Genomic DNA, 17,641 nt, shown 5'->3' with positions numbered 1-17,641 from the left:
TAACTCAGAGTAGGTGTGTAGAAGGAAAGGTTTTCCAGTCAGAGGGAACAGAATATAGAAATAACATAGCTCAAGCAATTCAGAATTGCTGGAGCTGGGGACAGGTCGGGAGGGGCAGGGATGAAACTGGAAAGGAGGCAGGGCCAGGTGAGAGGAGGATGGTAGGAAGCTACTAAAGGGTTTGTTCAAGCCAGGGAGACACGTGGCCATTTCTGCATTTTGAGAAGGTCCCTCAGGCAGCTGTGTGAGTTCAAGGGGGGCAAGAAGAAAGCCCAAGAGAACACTGAGGAGGTTGTGGGGTACACGGGGGAACTGCATGAAGGCCTATATCGGGGTTGTGGGGCAGTGATGGAGCCCGGGGCGGGGACACTGAAGAAATATTTGGGAGGTTGAAGGAGCCAGTGAAATGAGGGGACATCCAGGCTTCTAGATTAGCTAATCGGCATAGCTAAAGCCACCAGCTGAGGTAGAGAACAGAGCAGTAGAAGCAGTTTGAAAAGGAAAGATGGCAGGGGCACTTTGAGGCTTGTTTAATTGAAGGGCCACCAGGGTAGAGATTTCTAGCAGGCAGCTGAAGAAAAAAATGCACCTGAAGTTTGGGTGAGAGGTCTGCATTGGATGGGTGGATGTGGATGTCACAGACGTAAGTCATGGTCAGAACCATAAGGGTTTACTCCTAGAAAACAGACCACCCCAGAAAGGGTGTTCAGTGAGATAGTCGGCCCAGGACAGAGTCCTGCGCGGGTCATTTGCTCAGCGTCTCTCAGCACCGAGCCCACCCTTCTAGGTAGACTCTGCTCTTTGAGGGTACAGCCAGGTTTGCAAACTGCTTTCCTGCCTCCTTTACCACCTGGATTCCTGCTGGCTTCTGCCAACAAGAGCCACTTAAGAGAGATGGGAAGGCGTGACGAAGGCAGAATGGACTTTCTTTCTGCTTCTAATTGTTAAGACTGTCACTCAAGTCACAGAAGATGCCACAGCACCAGTCTTGACCTTCTGCATTCCCTGGTAGCACTGGCCCAGGTACCTCCCTCAGAGCTACCAGCATCAGCCAGCTGAGCACCCTGGGTGAGCGGTGGGCGTCCAAGTAGCGGCTGTGCAGTGGGGGAGGGGCTCTCCCATCACCTGTCACTCCCTAGATCTCACCTCTTCCTTTGTTCCCTAGCCCTGGGGTGGGAATGGATTCCTGTAGTTGTTGATCTGAGCTACCTCAACATTCCCTTTCATAGTTTTTCAGCTTTCTAATGTTGGGATAACCAAGTCTTTGCATCAAACATCCTTTCTTTGATAGGAGGTTTCTGCCCTGGCTGGGTAGTTCAGTTGGTTAAAGCATCGCCTCCATACACCAAGGTTGTGAGTTCAATCCCTGGTCAGGGCACATAGAAGAAGCAACCAATGAATGAATGAATCAGTAAGTAGAACAACAAATTGATGTCTCTCTCAAATCAATAATTTAAAAAAGAACAACAATAAAAAAAGGCGGGTTCTGTCTTTCTTATTGGACCTTGACTGAAGCAGACCCCTAGGGCCAATGGAGGGAGACAGAGAAGGAGGGGCACTGGGAGAGCTGGGAGTGAAAATGAGGGCAGCGTCCCAGGGAACAGTGTAGCAGAGAGCGGAGGAGGAGATGCTAGGCCGCTGAACACTGAGCAGCTGGTATTATCCAGTGATGCTGCTCCTGGGTGTATGTCCGAAAGAGTTGAAAGCAGGGTCTCAACCAGCAGCACTGTTCACAACAACCAAAGGTGGGAGCAACCCACGTGGCCGTCGGCGGACGAATGGATAAACAAAAGGTGGTTTAAACATACAATAAAATATCACTTGGCCGTAAAAAAGGAAACTCTGGCACAGGCCACAGCATGGGTGAACCTCGCAGACATTGTGCTGGGCGAAACACGCCAGGCACCAAAGAGGGCTACTGCATCGTTTCACTTGTAGAAGGTTTCCAGAGTGGCCAGACTCCTGGAAACAGAGAGTGGGGTGCTGCTGTGGTGCTGAGGGGTGTGGGGAGTCGTCCAATGGGCACCAAGGCTCCATTCTGTAAGATGGCGGCACAGCAACGTGAATACACTTAACACTGTTGAACTACAAACACTTATAAATGGCCCAGACAGCACCTTTTACGCGGCGTGTATTTGACGACAATTAAAACGACAAATAGAGCAGAGAGGTCCAGGAAGGTAAGACTTGTGCATGTCCTTTGGAAGGCATTTACGATCTTAGGAATGTGGTTTCAATAGCCAGTTGGAAGGCAGACTGCAGTGGTCAGAGGAGCGAGTGTGAGGTGAGGAAGCAGAGACTGAGTCTCTTCTGAGAAGTTCAGACAAGCAGGGGGAGCAAGTTGGGCAAGGGCTAAGGGGGAAGGGAGGCCCAGGAGGAGGGGCTGGAGCACGTTTTGAGGTGGAAAGAGGAGCCTGAGAGGAGGAGAGATGACCTATTTGCTATGAAGGAACAGAGTCCTGAACAGGCAGAGGATAGTGGGGCCTGGCCTTGGGCGGAAGGGACGCTGATTTTCCATTGTGGGAGGGTGTCAATACTGTTACAGATGGGGGGGTGATGGGGAGAGCGTGCAGGATGATATCAAGATTCTCTCCATGATGTAGGAGCCCAGAGAGACAGACCCCTGAAGGAAAGGATTGAGGGAGGTTCTGAGGGCTTCGTTGAGGTGGGAGATCATGGAATTGTGACTGTTCTCTACAAGGCTGACAAAATTTTCTCTGGCAACTAAGTAAGAATGAGGACAGATTGTAACACTGAGCCAGGCTTGAGGTGTTGTTTGAGTGATGCTACAGAGGGATGGGGTGTGAGGGGAACAAAGGTGCTGGTAAGAGCAGGACTTGATGGTCAGTCAAGGATTCTAGGGTCACTGGGGGAAGTGGAGAAACCTGGAAGAACTAATAAAAAAAATTGGAAGGAAGTAAAAAGATAGAGGGGCCGATATTTCCAAAATATCAAAGGTGAATGAGGTAAGGGGCGTGATGTAAGGGGAGTGAGGGAACTGGAGACCCGGGCGGCCGGGGTGCCGTGGACAGGAAGGAGGGTGCCAGTGAAGGGTTTCCTTGGTGGCAGGACAGTGTGACCCGGAGGAGAAGTGCGCTGCAGGTGAGCTGAGGGTCACAGGCTCTGTGGAGAGGCTGTCATCTCACAAACTGGAATGGGAAGAGACTGTGAGCCAGGTCAGTGCATGTCAGAATGTCAGGACAGGTCAGACGGGACAGGTCAGAATGTGCCCAGGCGGATGTCCCGCCATAGTTCGCATTTGTGGGACCCAAGTGAAACTCAGCACATCTCCCCTTTGTGGGCCACTCCTCCCAAACGTGCGGTTGCTGGACATGCCCCGTCTCCAGATCCACGATATCATGATGAAGACATGGCACTGGGAGTTAGGACACCTGGACTCAAATTCGGCTCAAGGATTCTCTCAATATTTCTTTTTTTCCTCCTAGAAGTTAAATAATAACAAGTACATTGTTATTTTGATGTGAGATATATTATTCCTTAACTATCTCGAAGATTGAAAAGTCTTCTTACAACCAGTTCTGACTCACTGAGCCTAGCAGAAAATGCTACCTGTCTCATTGTCACCGCTGCAATCAAATGACTGCGACAGAAGCGTAACCTGTGTCACAATGTAGCCACGCGACCAATTTCTGGATACCACGTACAAAAACAATGTTCATTTTCATCAATAATTCTTATAAAACTTATCTCTGTGGGTTATTCTGAAGACCAAATTAAGTGAACATGTGAACGCTCCCATGTATATAAGCAGGAATATAGTAACTGCTCAGTACATATTGATGGAATCTGAATGGGATTTTTCCTGTTATTCTCTATACTGAATTTATCGCCAAGTCCTAATTTTTGTTCTGTACATTGGCGAATCTCACTGTACGTTAATCAGCACCTTTGTGGGATGACTCATCAACTCAGAGGACGGGCACCCCGGGGAGCTTGGCTCAAACCTTTCTCTGAACTTTGCAAATCTAATCTCCGCCCTCATTTCCTGGGACCTTGAACATGTTCCTTACTCACCTGGTTTCATTTTTCTCCCCCGATTCACAGGGAATACAAAAGAGTTGGTTCTTGTGTAAAGTGCCAGATAGGTACTGCACTGTTATCACGAATAGAACCCACTTGGATTTACAATTAAATCTCATCCTAAATAGATTAACCTCTGGACTGGGAGTATAGTTACAATATGTGATAAATGATTAACATTACTTCCTGGAAAAATGTACCTCAAAAATTGATAGGCTGAGGTTGAAGTTCTTTAATCAACAAATCTGTTAATTAAGCTTACCACTAGCATATTAATGGATTTCCTAAGAGTGATTGAGGTTTTTTCAACCGAATTTGACTTTGGTGGCAACCGTTGGAGGCAGGGGGTAGCTCCGGCTTCATCCCTGGAGTTTGCAGCAAAGACGGGAGGGGATCCCAGCATCTGAGCTGGCCCAGGGAAGAAAGAGCCCTTGGGGCTGGGCAGTAGAAAGGTCATGCGGATTCCTGAACCTGGGAGGTGGATTACGTTTATCAAGGATTCAGGAACTATACAGAAAAGCAGCCTTGGCCTGTGGAAAGGTGAAGGGCTCCATTTTGAGGTGCTGGCTCTAGGAAGACAGTGTGGTCGTGGGAAGCCAGATCTGGATTGATGGGGCTCAATGGTCAAAACCAACCCAATGTCCAGTGAAAATAACATCTAAGTTGGGAAGGATGGTTGGATAGACAGTATGTGGGTGATAGGACTTTCATCCAATCAGAGGCAGAAGGTTCTGCCCACTGCCCTGCTGACTCAGACTATTTTGTCAGCACAGCGTCCTGGCTTAGGGAGAAACACTCTGGCAGGGTGAGCCCTCAGTTTGGTTTCTTGAAAAAATAGTTTGGCTGAACAAGATATTTCGGTGACTTAGTTCTAGGACCCAATCGGCTCACTTGCAGTGGAGAAATTTCCTCACTTACTCATCTGATTGCGCTCAGAGAGATAGTGCTCACGTTCTAAGAAGGGAATTACTGTAAGTTGGCCCCTTAGAATGTCAGCCTGCCTGTGGTTATCGCCTACGCCTGGCTCTGACTTCTTTAAGGGTAACAAGGGAAGCCATTCAGCTGGACGAGGAGAGTGACAGGTAAGAAAAGGAAAGTCAACTGTGAAGTCAGGTATCACCCATAAAGATAACGTGACCCTTTGTCCTTTTTTAAATTGGATTGTTTATCTTCCTGGTGTTGAGCTTTATAAATTCTTTATATGTTTTGGAGATTAACCCCTTAAGTACATTGCTATTTTGGCAGGTTATCTTGGCAGATGTTTCACTGGCAAATAAGTTCTCCCATATGGTGGATTCCCTTCTCATTTCATCGATGGTTTGTTTTGCAGGCAGAAGCTTTTTAGTTTGATGTTTATTTGTTCCTTCATTGCCATTGCCCTAGGAGACATATTGGCAAAACAACTGCTCTGAAAGGTTTTACTGCCTATGCTTTCTTCCAAGATTTTTTTTGGCTTCGTGACTTACATTTAGGTCTTTCACCCATTTTTAGTTTATTCTTATGTATGGTGTAAGTTGGTGGTCTAGTTTCATTTTTTTTCATGTCTCTGTCCAACTTTCCCAACACCATTGATTGAAGAGACTGTCTTAACCCCATTTTATATTTTTGCCTCCTTTGTCACATATTAATTGACCATACAGGCCTGGATTTACTTCTGGGCTCTCTGTTCTCTTCCAATTATCAACATGCCTGTTCTTATGCCAGTACCAGGCTGTTTTGATTACTGTGGCCTTGTAGTATAGTTTAATATCAGGTATTATAATCCCTTCAACTTTGTTCTTTTTTCTCAAAATTGCTGAGGCTGTTTGGGATCTTTTTTGTTTCCATGTGAATTTTTTGGAATATTTGTCCTATATCTGTGAAATACGTCATTGGTATTTTAATAGGAATTGCATGGAATCTATAGATTGCTTTGGGTAGTATGGACATTTTAACGATGTTTATTCTTCCAATGCATGAACATGGTATATGCTTTCACTTATTTGTATCTTCCTCAATTTATTTCTTCAATGTCCTACAGTTTTCCATCAATAAATCAACAAACAAGAAGTGCTGGTGAAGTTGCAGAGTAAAGAAAACCTTAGTGCCCTATTGGTGAGACTGCAGGCTGGTGCAGCCACTGTGGAAAGCAGTGTGAACGTTTCCTCACAAAATTAAAAGCGGAACTGCCTTTTGACTCAGTGATTCCACTTCTGGGAATATATCCTTAGAACCCCAAAACACTGATTCGAAAGAATATATGCACTCCTATGTTCATAGCAGCGTTATTTACCATAGCCAAGATCTGGAAACAGCCCAGGTGTCCATCAGTACATGATTGGATAAAAAAGCTGTGGTACATTTATTTACACAATGGAATGCTACGTGGCAATAAGAAAGAAGGAAATCATACCTTTTGCAACAGCATGGATGGACCTGGAGATTATTATGCTAAGTGAAATAAGCCAGTCAAATACCATATGATCTCACTTATATGTGGAATCTAATGAACAAAATAAACAAAATATAAACAGAGACATGGATACATGGCACAGACTGACAGCTGTCGGGGGGTGGGGGGGAGGGGACTGGATGAAAGAAGGCGAAGGGCGTACGTATATAGTTCATGGACATGGACAACACTGCGGTGACGGCCAGAGGGAAGGGAGAGCAGGGCCTGGGAGGAGGGGGACAAATGGTGGTGAAATTGGGACATCTGCAATAGTTCCAAAAATAAAAATGAAAAAACAGAAAGAAGACAAACAAAAGATAACATGATCCCAGGCCCATGTTTATCCTCTGTCTGCTCCTTATTTGTTCAGACACAATCCCTTGGCTTTTAACTCATTTCAAGGACTTTTCCTTCCTTTGCTTCAGGACTTTTCCCCGAAGGAAGGCCACTCCTTTATGCAAGAGTCTGCTTTTTCCTCCTGCCCTTGCTTCATCCTCCACTGTACTCACTGAGAACCCAGTTCCTGTGGGATTCTCGGCTAAATGTGTCTGCCTGCATGTGACGTCCCAAGACAGTTCCCGACACCAAGGACTTTACAATCCAGTAAAGGAAATAAGATCTTACATATTTTATTGTAATACAAACATGGAAGAAACCGGAAAGTGCAACAGGATAGAGTCAAACAATACGGAGGAAGTTCAAAAGGAGGCAGATTGCTTTTGGGTAGGCAAGTGAGGAAGACTTCCTGGAGGAAGAAACATTTGCATCGAGCCCTGAATAATGGAGACTATTTAAATATGCAGGTATGGAGCATTATATCAGCATTACATCAAATGTACACACTTAGCCACATGCATGCCTCATTGTAGAGTGCGTAAGGTACTGATATGGGATCTAGAAAGGGAAGCTGGTGGAAAATAAGCGTTTTTAAGCACAGCCAGCTGCTGTTGTTCGAGCTCCCACCTCCAGAATCAGAGATCTGCCCAGTGATGGCTGTCAGTTTGGATAACGGATGGTGAGGTAGGAGAAAGAATGCAAATATCTTTCTGATACCCATGCTTGTATTTAATACGTCTTCCAATGCAGAAATTTTAGATTTCATATTTATAGATAATGAAGTGGTGGTTTTGCTGGTGTCCCTGAGTTGCCTGTGTGGAAGCTGGGTTTGCTGCCTCCTGGCTCACACAGAGGGAAACACAAGTGGTGGCACGACAGCAGATGCTGTCAGCCTATGACCACGTTTACACCAGTCTGGGGAAGAATGAGAAAAACGGGGTGGCTGCAACAATTTTCTACTTTTCTACTAAACTAGTAGAAAAACACTTTTTCTACTAATCTGGTCTTCAAATGGCTTGTTAAAATGACATGGTGGTAATGGTTGGGAAGATGGTGGCATTACAACTAAAACCCTTTTTCCTTTTCAAATTGAAAGCCTTCTAACCCTATGAAGATCCCACAGAAGAACACTGGAGATGAGGAAAGTCCACTGGCCTATGAAAGCTGACAAGTCAGTGCTCAAACTAGTACACTTGGTGCTTTCAGGAGCAGAGGGTAGTTTTTTTGCATACAGAGTAAATTAATGCCAGAATTGAAGGGAACGCAGAGATTACCTGGGTTCCTCATTTTATAGATGAGGAATTTGAGGCCCAGAAATGTCAGGTGCTTGCTCAAAATCACTTATTCTTTTATTTTTATATTTTCAAGTGATCTTATTTATGATGTTTCTGATTTTTGAGTAAGCATACATGATCCCAAAACAAAAATCAATGAGCTGTTATGAGACAGGGTATTCATCATAACCTCAAATTTATGCATTCTTTCTTAAAGCAAACTTTAAGAGAGTTTTATACCAATGCCTCTGAGTCTGTGCTGCTATTTATAAGTTCTCATAAAATAATCGTGTTTCACTGCTTTGCACTCAAGAAGTGTGAGCAGTAAAACAGCACCAGAATGTTACCGGACTTCAGTTCAGCAACCTTGGTACTCGAGTTCAGCAAAGAAAGAATTCAGAGCCAAGGAACTCAATTTATAAGACAAAGTTTATTTAGAAGGTCACAGAGGTAGAATAGGGGAGCAGCTGGGCTGCATGGGCTCAGGAAACAAGTTATGAAAGTAACAGAAGGGCCCCCAGAGCTCAGGAAGGAGCAGTGCAGAAAGGACAAAACTGGGGGAGAAGAAGAAAGGCTCAGTGTGCTCCAGAGAGACACGTCTTGCACCCTGGGGAAAGAAGGGCAGGGAAAGCAAGGGCTTGCTCAGGAGAGAGAAAGAGCGTGCACTGAGCCCTTTGTCTTGAGGGTTTTTATCTGGAGTTCTCAGAGGAGGCTCTCAATAGACTATTCACCAGCTTTCCAGGCATGTCCCTTCAGGGTCTCTACTGACCAGGGCACAGGGTCATTAGTCATTGCGTCTGGTCCTGATGTCAGCCATGTGTGGTGTTGCTCATCTGGTCTGGCTGCTTTTTGGGGCCTGGAGCTAAAACACAGCTGAGGCCTAGATCTCGTCTCTAGTTTGATCAGAACTCTGTCTTTGTGGTCATCAGACCGGAGGCTTTGCTCCTAAGATCATTTGATGCGGGTCAGAACCTCAGTGTCTTGAGGGCTTAATACCTGAGGGAGCGGACATGCAGGGGCTTATGTGGGAGTCACATGAGGCTATTCTCCAGCCCTGTTGCCCTTCCTGTCTGCTGGGGGATGAAAGATCATGCTGGGGGGCGGGGGGGTCCTTGTTTTCCCAGTGTTGCCCATTGCTAGGTACTCGGGACTTTCCGCTCCGGTGGCATTCCATACCAGGTCATTTGCCCCTATTCTGCCCATGCCTGTCCAATGCCTACTACCAAAGGATCTCTTAGACCTTTCGAGATCAGGCAAAGCACTGATGCGTCAAAATACCCTTCTTATGCTCTCACCTGTACAAAAGCAAAACATCCCTACCAGTCTGCTCCGTTCTAGTCCTTGTTACCCAATGGCCATATGAGCTGTTCTGTGGGCTTTAAGGTGTGTCGGTTCATTTGGTGTGAATTTACTCCCTGGCCACTCCATGCTACACACGGTGCTGACTAACAGTTGTGTGTGTGGGGGATCTGCAATACCAGCCTGGCCGTCCAGGAGGTAAAAGTCTAATGGAGGAATCTGGAATTACAGTGGAATATTGATTGATGTCAGGGAGGCTGCCGTTCTGTGTGTCTGCACTGAGGGACGTCTCCCAGGACAGGACATTGCAGAGATATCTGGTGAGGATGTGCCAGGCAGGTGGGGTGCAGGGAAGCCTAGAGTAAGAGCTGTAATAAGCGTGGGGTTACTGACCACCTGCCCTGCCTGAGAACAGAAGAAAGAGGGACCTGAGACTTTTCAAGGACATGAAGCCCAGAAATGGATGAATAAGGGGGCAAAGGAGACAAAAACCGAGAGTGACTCCAAGATGCTCCCCCAAGTTTCCGAATATTAAGTGACTGAGAAATTGGTGATGGCATTAGACAAAGCTAAACTGAGGGAAAGAAACTGTTGGGGTCCCAGTATTTCTGGCTTCTTCTTTAAGATTTTATTTTTTATTTTATTTATTTATCTTTAGAGAGGAAGGGATGGAGAGAGGAAGAGAAACATCAGTGTATGGTTGCCTTTCTTGCATCCCCTGCTGGGAACTGGCCTGCAGGGAACCGGCCTGCAACCCAGGCATGTGCCCTGACTGGGAATCGAACCTCAATCGTGTGGTTCGCAGGCCCGCGCTCAATCCACTGAGCTACACCAACCAAGGCTTGGCTTCTTCTTCTTATTGATAGGAATCTGTCTGTACTTTCAGGGTTCTATATTTCAATGAGTTCATCTGAAAGCCAACTAATGCTGTTTATGGTAGCTTTTTATCTTATTGCTAATAGGTGACTGTATCATAGAGAAGCAAAAATATAAAGTGTATGTAAATTCTGGATTCTTCTTTTAGATCGCTGTCAGGAAGAGACACATTCTGTGTTTGTTTGGGCTGGTGGGAGAGGTGTGCAACCTGGGCAGAGGCCCCTGCCTTTATAGCATTCCTATCTTTTTCTAGAGTCAGGGTGGTTCACATCTTTGGTTCTATTCTTGGATCTTAATAGCTAGAAATTTGGGTGTGGACTGACTTATCAAGCCCGAAGGGGCATGGATTCAAATAGGACTATAAAAACAACTTGTGCTCTGACCTCTGACTCAAGAAGTACTGGGCCTGTTCCCAGATTTCAGGCCTGGAATATTTTCCTTGCACTGCAAAGTAAAGCAAAGTGGAGCTGCAAGCCTATCTCAGGGCTTTGTATTTGACCTTGGTAATTGGACTACAAATTTGAATGCAGCCTCCACACCACAGGTGATTCTGAGTTTACTAGGTTATTCTGCCACCCTTTGATGCGTCTTAAATGTTCTAATAAAGAAAGGACAAAAATACATAGCTGCTTTTATAACATTGCAGAACCTATTGTTCCTAATTTTTGAGGTCATTGAATTTAGTAAACTAGGTTCCTCCCCATAAAAAAAACAATGTTAGTCCAGTTGACAGGGGCCCGCTTTCATTTTCACCAGCATCTAGCCTACCACGATGAGGGGTGAACAGTGTTTTCGGTGTAAGTAAAACTGATTGGCTTGTCTCTTCCAAGTGGGGATACTGTGGAGGCGTTTCTGAATAATTAACCTGATGGTTCCTTGCCAACATTCGTGTTACAGCCTATACCTTAGGGGTGTGAGTAAAGACCTAATGATTTCGACTTGGGCAGCTCTTCATTCCCCAAGAAGGTGCTTTGTGCCTGTTGCCAGGGGGACTGGCATGCTGATGAACCAGAGAAGAAGCAGCAAGTATCTCGCAGCACAATCACACAGTAGGGATAGCCATGGGATGGGTGGATTAACTGATTTTTAGAGAGAGGGGAAGGAAAGGAGAAGGGGAGGGAGAGAAACATCGATCTGTTTGCCTCTTGCACACGCCTGGACTGACCAGGGATGGAGCCCGCAACCCAGGCCCCGGGCCTAGGACCAGGACATCCTGGGAATACGGTGGGACATTGTGACACCACTTACAGGACAAAACACAAGGCAAATCACATCTGCTACAGCGAGAAAATCTCAGCAAATGGTCCAGCTGATGGCGCAGCTGCTGAGGTTGCTCCCTGGTGTTTGTGTTATAAAGGAGCTTCCTTGTCCTACCTACTCGGGTTTTCTGCCATTTTTGGTTATTCTTCCACTCACTCAGCTGGCAAGCTTGCTCCACACACCAGCTATAGCCAAGGTCTGCTCTTAGTACTAGACACTGAAAAACAAACACAACAATCTCACTTCAAACAACCTTGCAAACGATAGTAGGGGCAGCCCTACAGTCCCACGTGACAAGGGCTCCCACAGGGTTTGTGTCCACGGGCAGGGCTGCCAGTCCTCCGGGAGAGGAGGGTGAGAAGAGGCTTTTAAAATCCTCAGCACAATCCTGCAAAGTAATTATTATCCCATTTTACAGAGGAGTAAAGTGAGGTTCAGAGAGGTTCAGTCATTTGCCCAAACATCTCAGGAAGCAGAAGAAAGAGATACAAGCACAGTCTGCCCCGAAGTCTGTGTCCTCCCCACTGTACCGCTATGTTCCTAGTCCACTGTTCTGTGAACAAGCAAACATATGGAAGATGTTGAAATGTGAGCAAAATTTTAAAAATTAATTTTTACTTTGCAGTAAAAACCCAACTCTATAAATGCTATGTCATTTGTCTTTGTCTTAATTACCTTATCTTACTCTCACTAATTCTCATAATTGCTGGTAATAATTATAGTAACAAGTTAACATTTATTGTTTGCTTTACGTCGGATGCTCTATGTTCAGTGCTTACCATACTTTCTCTCAATTGATCCTCATAACAGCCTCACGGGCTGGCTGTGGAATTATCCTCACTTTGTCCATGGAGAAATCGAGGCCTAGACAGTTAGTTATGTGATGTTAAGTGAGATTTGATTCCAGATCTGACTCCAAAGACAAGTTTTTAACCATTTTGTTACAGAGCCAAAACCCAGACCACTAACAGCCTAAAAACTCCTTGTAAGTTCCTGGGGTTTTTTTAATTAAAAGAAAATTCTAGAATGCAATTGATCTTTTCAGTCACCCAGGAATGACCACATATTTCTCTTTAGTTTCTGAGGAAGTGCTCCTTAGCAGCATTTCAGCAATTCTGTTTCATCTGGAAGACTTCTGTGTGCTGTTTACCAGCTGTCCACACCGAGGTGCTGGAGCTCTGGTTTGCTCCTAGAGGCAGACAGACATTGGGATGTTTGGCTTTGGACCACAGCTACCAAGACGGATCCCTTTGCAGACTGGGTAGCATTCCAGCCCACCAGCCACTTGGGCTCTCCACTCTCCCTCCCTGACCACAGAAATCTGGAGGGCCCCCGAAGAGCTGGAGTTTACCAAACAAAACAGGCAGGGTCCACTGGAGAGAGTTTGTAAGGATGGAAAAAAGGGCAAGTTCAGTACCTCCTTGGACAGTTCAGCCCTGGCTGCCTGGTGACTGGGACTCTCTTTGCCTGACTCAGGATCAGAAAGAAGAAGGTCAGGGAGAGGCAGGCAACAGAGGTCCCTGAGGTGCCTGGGGAAGGCCAGGCAGAGAGGAGGAAGGAGAACCAGCCCACAGCCAAAGCTCTGATGGACGGGGAGCAAGGCTGAGAAACACCCACGACTCCACTCACCTTCAGCATAAGGTAGATTAAGTTCAGGACAGAAGGAAAGGTAACTTGTGGAATGTTAATTGCTGAACCTTTGCTTGTTTGTCTGCTGCCTGTTTGAAGTTTGGAAAGCTCGGGAAGAATTTGGTGGAGGTGGTCTGGAGCCCAACTGATCCAGGCTGGATTTTCAAAGGTCACCTGAGCTTTGGAGCTCAGATGCTATGAGCACGTCCCACCTTCAGGGGCTGGGACAGGGACGTGTTAAACCTCTGCTTCAGGAAGCACAGGCACACACACTGCAGCAGACTGTGAAATCCCTCCCAGTCTGGTCCTGCTAATGGGGTCCCCCCAGTGTGCATTCTCTTTGGGAGCAGCGAGGGTGAGAGAGGAGTGGCCTTTTAGAGTCCTGCCCAACCTCCCCTCCCCACCCCAGGGTTGCTCCCATATCTGCAGATCAACACCGTGCCAGGACCTCCACCAGGGCTGCGAGGAGTAGGTCAGAGGCTGTCTTGTGATCACTGTACTGTTGACCAGACGCCCCTGTCACAGGTTGGCCTCCTGGTGCAAGGTCTGCTGAATGCTCAGGAATGTGTTGGAGGATCTGCCGCAAGCAGGCAGGGAGAAGGGGGAACCAACTGTGGAGGCAGCTTCAGGCTGGGCCCAGATCTGGCATGTTGCAGTCCCTCTGGCCCAGCATGGGACCCTCACGGGCATATGTTGGGCACTAAGAACTGTGATGGCTCTGGACAGTGGGGAGCTCTGCGCCCTGAGGGACGGTGACAACCTATGTGGCTTCTAGGAAGAGCAAAGCCCCTGGTGGCCAGGTGATAGGGTGGGGGGTTGTTATGGCCCTGAGAAAGGAGCACTAGGGACTGGGAGCTGTGGTGGCGCCCAGGCTGGAGGCAGGGACACGGTGCGGATCTGCTCTGAGGGCTGTGCCGGTGGGGGGGTGGGTGTTGGGCCAGAGCAGGACTGAAACGGGTCCAGGGCTCTTCTTGCTGACCCTGTGCAACTCACGCCCTCATAAATTTTTTTCTGGATGCCATTTAGCGGTTTTAGGGTCTATTTTATACAGCAGGCGGGAGTTAAGCCAGATTAGAGATTATGAAGCAGTCCAGTAAATGGAATAGTTTATCCATAAAAAGGAACATTTGCTGAATCTATTAAGCTTTTGAGAGCCCACTGGTGTCCTGTGATTTCACGAAATGTAAGTGAGGGGCCGCCCTGGTCATGTACACAGTGAGACTTAATAAATATTTGCTGAGTAAATTCACAAACACATCAGATCCATTCAATTCGACAAATATTTGCTGGAGGGCTAATCAGTGCCCTCATGGGGACAGACAGTCCAGTGGCTTAGCTTTCTCACGGTGGGCAAACTACTGCTTTATTGGGGCATAAACAGCACAACAAGCTGCACACCTCTGAGGTGCAAATGGGCAAGTTTGGACGTAAGTATACACCGTGAGGTTACACATGTGTACACACCACCTGGTGAGGACACACATGTCACTCACCAAAGGCTGCTGGTGCCCATTTATGTTCAGTGTGATAAAAAGGCTGATTAAGTCTCCCTTTCATAGCTACTTGACTTTCTCTCGTTACTTGCAATATTGAAAGGAAGTAACTGTGGTTAGTTTGGCGAAAAATAAATAAGAAGGGTGGTGAAGGACTTCTGGTAAGGATTTTGCTTTCCAGATGAAAGAAATAATGTGGCTGGTGCTACCCTTTCCCGTTCACGCAAACTTGGATGTGGAAAGATACCTGGACAGGTGGTAACAATCTCAGCCAAGCAGGATGAAGTGTTGGTATAATGACAATAGCAGAGGAAGTAAAGAGGGGAGCAGAACAGAGGTCCTTGATGCCACCCCCAAGGGATGGAGCCATGCTAAGTAAACTCTATCTCTGGATTGAATGCCTTGTTACTTGCAGCTAAAAGCATCCCTAATTGCTATGGGATACATGAATGACCAGATCATCTCAGGCCTATCAGCAAAACTTACTAGAACTAATAGAAAAACAATTGGATTTATTTTAATAAAATGCTAATAAGGGGATTTTGGTTTTAAAAAAGTAACTCATACCCAAAATAAAGCTATAATACCAAAATATTAATCTAAAGACATACACAGGCCATCCTTCATGAATCACTGAAAAAGAAAGTAAGGAAAAAGAAACTGATGTTTATTGAGTGTTTTACCAATGGCCTGGTTCTATACTGGATGCCTTCACATTAAATCCTCACAAATCTCACAAGAGGTATTATTTTTTCCATTTGATAGATGACGAACCTGAGCCTTACAGATGTTAAAATAACTTGCCCAAAGTCACACAGTGAACTTCAGAGCCAAGTGTTAGGCATAGAAAATTATTTTAATGATGTCTAAATGAATAGTCCTCAAATGAATAATGTCTTCATTATTATGAAATGAATTTATTTGCACTAATTTGAAGGGGATCTAAATTAAAGAAAAAGTTAAATTATATCATATGTAAAGGAAATGGTTTTTGATTACTTTGAAGTATGTACAGTATCTCAATTAATAAAAATATTAAATTACCTTATAAATCTTGCTTTAATAAATACATAAGATTTGTTTCTAATTAGTACACCAGTCTCCTTTTTGTTTTTGTGAAAAGGATATTCCTAAATACTTGAAGCTGCTTTAAAAGTCTTTGATCTTTTAAGATATTTGAACCTTTCCCCCATTAACTTGTATATATATTAATTGCCGCTTTTTGTCAGAAAAGCCAAACTTCGAATTAACCCTGTCTGCATAAATTCCAAATTATGAGAATCAATAAAGTTTTGCTACTGATGGAAGAAATGTCCCAACCTGAAGGGGTGTCAAACTCATTTTCACCGGGGGCCACATCAGCCTTGCGATTGCTTTCAAAGGGCCGAATGTCATTTCAACTCCTTAACAGTTAAGGAGTAGTTACATTTATACAGTCCTAAAATTATTCTGGCTGAATAAGTCTCTACAGGATTTTTATAAGTTTATTTGAGCCAAACTGATGACACAAGTCCGGGAGCAAGATCTCAGATGCGGCCCGAGAGACTGACACCCACCACGTGCAAAGCTCTGGGCTGATGTCCCTGCCGTGGGGGCGGGTCCCACCGAAACACAGGCTGTGTGTTGTGGGCTCACAGCCTAGGGCTGGAGAGATAGCCTGCTACGGAATAACCGTCGGAATACAAACTGGCTGCTGATCAAGGCCATTGAAGGAGTGCCAAGTGCACAGGGGGACACTGATAAGGCCGCTAGGTCTAGGGAGACCTTTTTGTGTGGGGTGTGAACAAGGCCTGGAAGAAGTGATTACAAGGAGGGTCGCATACTCCCAGGCCTGAAAAAGACACTGAGCATAGATGTTTTTGGAGAAGGGACAGGAGCTGATGGAGATGAGACAGTGCTTTTGTGAGTTGTGAGTGAGGTGGCTGAAGGGAAGAGGAGGCTGTGAGGAGAGGACAGGCAGCAGGGTGGCCAGGCAGCAGGGTGGCCAGGCCAGCCAGGATGAGGGGAAGCTGGAAGCCTGATAGCTCAGCATTGACCATGCTTAGGTGCCGACCCCGCACTGGCACGACTCGGAGAGTGAGTGTCTCCAAGGGATACTCACTCCGTGAGCCGTGAGGAGCCGCTGAAGTGGTGCAGTGGTCTTGGCACTCCTGAAAGAAGGCCCCAGAGGTAATGCGTTGGTGGCTCGGGGAAAAGGGATCAGTCGGGGGATTTCTGCAGGGATGCCCGAGAGCCAGTCCTGGAGCAGAGGCAGGGAGGGGAACAGGCTCCATTCCTGATAGAGGAGGAAAAACACAAAACCAGCAGCAAAGATGAGCAGTGAAGAGCAAGTGGCCTCCGAGCCACACAGCAGAGGTGCTAATGCGTTTGGTACTGCGATGGCTCGGTTTTTTCATCAGCTTGGCTGGGCTGTGGTGCCCAGGTGTTCGGTTAAACACTATCCTGGATGTTCATTATTTGTTTGTTTATGATTAAACTTTGAATGGTGCACTTGGAGTAAGGCGAATTGCCCTCCGAAATGTTGGTGGGCCTCATTCAATCGGCTGAAGGCTGTAACACACAGACGGCAAACGCAAGACACACGGGCCAAATCCAGTCCTCCACCGTGTTTTACTCCGACCAGCACCTTGCTGCTACCCAGCAGCAGCGCTGAGCTCTCTCGCTTAACAGTTAAGGAGTAGTTCCACATACACAGTCCTAAAATCACATTCAGTCCTTTGAAGGCAACCTCGAGGCCGACGTGGCCCCCGGTGAAAACGAGTTGACACCCTTGCACGACAGAACAAGCGCTGACTCCCCCGAGTCAGAAGGAATTCTGCTGGGAGACTGCCCTTGGGTACCAGCCCTCCCCTTGGCCCCCAGTCTGCCAGCCGACCCCACTGGATTTTGAATTCACCAGCCTCCTCCACTGTGAGCCAGCTCCTTAAAATAAATAAATCTCTAACTCTCTCTACACACACACACACACACACACACACACACCCACACACACACACACACCC

The sequence above is a fragment of the Artibeus jamaicensis genome, unplaced genomic scaffold (genome assembly GCF_021234435.1).
Source record: "Artibeus jamaicensis isolate MK-2021 breed Jamaican fruit bat unplaced genomic scaffold, CSHL_Jam_final contig_354, whole genome shotgun sequence".
Taxonomy (NCBI): domain Eukaryota; kingdom Metazoa; phylum Chordata; class Mammalia; order Chiroptera; family Phyllostomidae; genus Artibeus; species Artibeus jamaicensis.
Note: the sequence above shows the minus strand (reverse complement) of the source record.